The sequence below is a fragment of the Hydra vulgaris genome, chromosome 08 (genome assembly GCF_038396675.1).
Source record: "Hydra vulgaris chromosome 08, alternate assembly HydraT2T_AEP".
Taxonomy (NCBI): Eukaryota; Metazoa; Cnidaria; class Hydrozoa; order Anthoathecata; family Hydridae; genus Hydra; species Hydra vulgaris.
The window spans coordinates 20,501,796-20,507,977 of record NC_088927.1 but is presented as its reverse complement, the minus strand read 5'-3'; positions in this window follow the sequence as shown (position 1 = coordinate 20,507,977).

The window sequence follows — 6,182 nt, the reverse complement described above, 5'->3', positions numbered from 1 at the left end:
CATATTAAACTTTTACTCCCTAGTAGAAATCTTATATTAAATTTTTATTAGATAATGAGCAGTTAACTATGCGAAATTTCTCTAACTAAAGCAATTTTGCTACCCCATCGAATTTCCTCAACAAACTTATGCAAATATCATTCAGTTATTCGAACTTACAGATGTTCAAAACATCGTTTATTTAAAGTATCGTTTATTATTTTTTTTATTAGACTTGTTTTTTTATTAATATAGTTCCGATATTTTAATGACTTTGTTTTAACGTTTTTATTTGAGTTTATTATCAATTTTTTACTTTCACTTACTTTTGTACATTCTCAACTTGGACTATCAGGTTGCTATCAGCAATGACCCTGGAACCAGTCTTTATTCAATTCCAAAGAGCATTAAAATAAAAACCACTTAAAACACTATCTACAATGCTCAATTATTTAAAATGGATATAAGGGAAAACTTTAGTTTTTTAATCAAACATTTTTTTAATCAAATATTATTCTTTTACTCCCTTGGAAATAATTAATTTGATGTTAGTTGATGACAATTAATATAAATTGTGTAGTAATATTGTATTCAATACCTTTTATATTAAACTATATTGCTAAACTTAGGACAAAGTCCTTTATTTGGTTATTTCTTAAATAAATTGTTAAAATTTCTAATCTTGATTTTTTGTGGCTTTTTTGGAAATCTGATTATAGTTTATATAACTTTACTAATTGTTAAATACTATTTCATTATTTGTTCATGAAGTTTACTTGTTACTGTAGTAGGTTTTTATCTCACCTTGGTTGATAGATTCTATTAGCCCAAGATGTTTAAAAATACCATTCAAAAATAGTTCAAACTAAAAAAGTAAAAACATCGGCGTTAACAATTCTCAGGTGGCTTAAGCCAAAGCCCAAAAATAATTTTTAATTTATATAATTTATAATTTTTTGTATTTACATAAAAGTGCAGTAAAGTTCTTTCCTTTTTTTTTTTTTTTCAGTTTACATTATTTACGTGTCGTGATTTACATGTAGTATAAACATATAAACTTGTAATCTGGAAGAAGATCATATCGACCTTGTCGCCTGAACTACATAAAAATTACAATATAAATATAATAATTAGGCGAGACAACTTTATTCCAGAGATAAGGTGCTCGATAATCTATACAAAATTGATTAAACTTTGTTTGACAAAAGGGTAATTTTAAATAGTTATTATTTCGCAAACTATATTTATTCTTTACTTTAAAGGTAAATAGATCTTTAAAAACATTTCATGAAGGGTTGTTCATAAAACAAAAGGTAAAACACAAAGTATTGTACAAGTTAAGTTGATAAACGTTTAATACATTTATATCTTTGAATAAAGGTTTTGTGTTTGAAAAACGATTTGAAAAATATATTATTCGCATTGCATGTTTCTAATGGCGGTAAAGACGTTGCAACTTACTTTTACCTGTACTTCCCCAGGCAATGATTTAAAACTAATACCGTGAAAAATACGTCGTGAATTCCTTTTCCGTTGATTTTTATGGGAATATGCAGATTCGATCTAAATTCTATATAAGATAGTTTCCCTGCTATTGTGTCAATTATGCATCCAAATATCTAAAAACATAATTATTTCTCTGTCACTATAATATCATCATAAATTGGTTTGAAAGTGAGTAATACTAGACCCGAGTTTGAAACTGAACCATGATATGACCAAAGTATCAAATTTCTATTATATATTTCTATCGAATTTTCTTGGACAACTTTTTGCTGTACATGATCTTCAAAAATCATTTTGTGTAATTCATGCAATAAAATCTTTCTACCTGAAATAGAAGATGTGGACATTTCTTTTTTTCCAAATTTATCTGTAGCAACTGATGAATACTTTTTATGGTCAATCAAGTTCCCTAAAATGTATTTTCTAGAAGTGATATTTTAGTTTTTAAAAATAGTAACTAATAAGCTCTCCTTTGATAACTAGTAACCAAATCCAGTATTGTAACCAAATCCAGTATTCTAGTAATGGCAAGGCTCAACTACAATGCTGGACTTTCTAAAAACTGATTCATTCATTGCTCGATCAGAAAAAAGATTTAACTTCAGATTTAAATCTTTTTTCTGATCTAAAAAAGGTTTAACTTTGAAGTTAAATATTTTTTCGATCGAGTAATGAATTTGTGAATAGTTTTTTGGTATGTTTTACTTGCCTTAAAAATAGGAAAAGAAAACGTGAAAATTTTTTTTTTTTTTTTCAAGATTTTTCAAAGCTTTTGAAAGGTTTAGAAAACTCATTATTTTATTTGTTATAAAATATGAACTTTTTTTATTAGACTTGTTTATTTATTTATTCATTTGTAGTTTATATATAAAAATATTATAATACTGGAGATAGAAAAAGACAAAGTGTTATCTATCACCAAGCTCTGAACTAATGGTCAGTTCTAGCACATTTGCATAAAGAAAAAATATATTTTAAATCTTAATCGAAAAACTCTAGTCGAAATTTATTTATTAAGTTTACCTGACATTTATTTTGTAAGTATATCTGATAGTTTATGAAGTTTTTTTCTTGCTCTAGTTTTATTAAGCTTTTTACAACTTAGGTGGTTATATCAACATTATTTTTTTCAACAAACTCACGGACAATCATGTTACCTTCAATTTTGTATTTCTTTGCAAGTGCCGAAAGATTACTACAAATAAAATAGTTATTGTTTTGAATTTCGTATATACTTTATTTTATTTTTTATACAGAATCTCTTTGTTCTATTATTTTCATCCTTTTCTTTTTATTTTAAAATTAGAAAAATTAAACAAGTTTTTATACTTTTAAGCCTATTTTCATTTCCTGTTTTTTTATTTTACATATCAAGTTTATTAAAATCAATGTTCTCAAGGGTCGTCCATAAAGTACGTACGTTTTTATTTCGACCTCCCTTCCCCAATTTTCTATACGCTTTTTTCAGTCCCGCCACCTCCCTAAAAGTACCTACACTTTTAAACTACCTATCCAACGTTTTATGATATTTTTTTTTATTTGGTGTCTCCTTGCTTTTAAAATTAACAACCTGCCCCCCATCTCATATACACAATTTTCAGACCCCCTCTCCTCTATCCGAGCGTGCGTACTTTATGGGCGATCCCATAGGGGTCACTGAATGTCTTTTTCTCTTTTAACCAATAACATTGCTTAAACTGTTATTTAAGTCAATTAAAATTATTCTAATTATATAGTACAAATTTCAGATATAGTAAAAGTAAAATAGAATTATGAAAAAAAATTTATTTAGATTTTACACCGATGATAATCACACAATGATTAAAAGTAACAAATAAAAAACGTGTATCATTGTGCTATATATTTGATACATATAATTATATTGCATCAAGTTTACTCGTAAAACATGTCGTTTGATTAACAGCATCTTTTTTAGATTCAAGTGAAGGCTAGTGGTAATCTTCAAAAAAGCTGAATTTGGTTTACGAACACCATACACTGTATTTGCTATTTTTTCGCCAATGATTTCCCACTGTCACTTTCAACTTCCTGTGGAATTTTTGAAGTTGCTTTTTTATCTGCAAAAAACAACTTTTCTATCAAGTTGGTTGAGGGTAACTTAGACAAAATCTTTAGAACTGGTGTGTCATAAAAATAATTTCAAGATATGTTGATGTTCTACAAAACCAATTTACTTGTTTCTTTAATTTAAGAAAGTGAGTTTTTAGTTATTATTTTGAAATATCAACTTTGGAAATCGGCAGAAGAGCAACGTTTAAATTCTCAGAAGATATTGTTTTGCGCTTGAGAGTTAGTTGTGAAAATATTGATAACTGTTAATTTGGCAAGTGGTGAGTGTGACTTTTTTGGCCTACAATTCACTGAATTCGGAAAAATGTTATCTGGACTTTAACATAAACTAAAGCCATTAAGCGTTTCTTTTTACTGTATGAAAGGATCCAATTTTTATACATATTGGGAATAGCGTTTTAAAAATATAGTTCTTTTGTATATAATATAGTTTTTTCCACCACACCCTTTTTTTAAAAATGTTGTCTATCCATACAACTGTAGAAACGTTTTTCATTCACTAGAATATGCTGGAACTGACTAATAAAATGGTCATATCTTTTGTGTTTCAAAGTACAATTTCACCATCTTGATAAGAAATAATTTGTATCAATTTTCTTAATTTTGGCTTAAATTTTATTTTTAAGCAAAGAATAACCAAAAAAAGTGCTTACTAATTCATTACTTTACATATAAAAAAAAAAGTTATTTAACTGTACTAATTAGTGCTAAATTAATGTTTAATAACCTTACTACAGTATTAGATTGTTGTTACAGGTGGAACAAAGGGATAGATGAAAAAAGATCCACCACTTTTAAGTGTCTATTTATCTTGATAACTATTTTGCTAATTTTTTTTTTTCATATCAAACAGAAATTGCTCTTTAGCAATCTTTTAAAAAATAATAATTTTCTTCTTCAAAAGTTTAGAGTTTGAACGAGGAGTAAATACTAACAAATAAAAAATAGCAAACCAAAATAAATTTTAATATGTAAAACTATATTGCACAATTAAAATTTAATTAACAATGCATGTAGATGCAAAAAGATCGAACTTCAATATAGAAAAAGTTTAAACAAACAATAATTTATTACAAAAAATATCAGTTGCCCACAATGGGCCATAAAGACCGGCAGGATCAAACTCTGACCACCTCTTGATTTTTTTGTTTTAAGCAAGTATAGTTTGTATAAGTGTTTTTCAAGTGCAATATAAATCTGATCAAAAAGTCAAGTACAAAGTCGATCAAATGAGTTAGTAATTTTAGAAAAAGTAAGTAATGATAAAAAAAATCTTATAAACAATGAAATTCACCATTATTGGCTTCTTTTTGAAAAAATGTTGAAATGATAAGAAAAAGTTGTTATTAAAAGATATATATATATATATATATATATATATATATATATATATATATATATATATATATATATATATATATATATATATATATATGTATATATAAATATATATATATACATTACAATTGCACAAAAGGATATACAATTGTTACAGATGTATCAGTTTGTTTTTATTACAATAATAATAAATAAACAGTTTAAAAGAAATAACATAGTAATTACTATATTTAGTCTTTATTAGAGTATATACCATAAAAACATATTCTTTTTACTTTTTCTAATTTTTTGCCACAAAATGACGTCACATGCGAAAAAATATTTTGGCTTCATTGATTACGCAATTTTAACCCCAAAAATTATTTAGAGACAATTTAAATATATCTTTTTGCTGTTTCTGAAACATCTCTTGAAAAGTTTTCTGTTCTAACATTATTGAGACTTCGGAGTATTGAATTGTAGTCTTTAAATTAAGCAAAAAAAAAATAATACCCTTTTAAAGTAAATAAATCAGAATTCAAAAATCCGTTTTTACTTTGATTAGCAAAAATACATATGTTTGCTTTATAAACCGCAAAATACTATACGTCAAAATATATTTGTCAGTTTCTAGCTTAAATTATATACTTAAACTCCTTAAGTTTAACATAAAGTAAAAATTTTTGTTATAATTATACTTTAAGTACTTTTAATGTACTTTACCTAAACGCACATCGATTATAGTAATCATCGCTTATAGAATGTTATAACCTGAACACATCTATTAAATGTTTTTTTAAAATGCATCAGATGAGAATTTATTGTTAATTTGAAGAGTTTTTGACATAAATTTTTTGTTTTCAATACAGCATTGAATTGAATATCGCATAACTATATATTCTACTGCTAAGTTGTTATTGCTTACAGGGTTAAAATATTTAACTTATTATTCTGTTTCGAGGTTCAAAATATGCAAATCCTTCATTAAAAAATTTAAAATCACTTTTAAAAACAATAGGTTTTCACTGCATTGCTAAGATTAATTTTATCAAATAACTATATATGCTGATACTAAAAGATTATATTTAATAAAACGAATAAATTTGATTATTTAAAAATCATGTCTTCAGGTTTTTGTCTGTTGTAGTAGCAATTTTTAAACTTTTTGACTGTTTTAATTATAAATAATACGTCATGTATTTTTGTGTTTAATAAATAAAAATTTACCTTAGCACAAAATATAAAAGTATTTTTTTATTCTTATTCTATCAAAGTAAATCAATTATAAC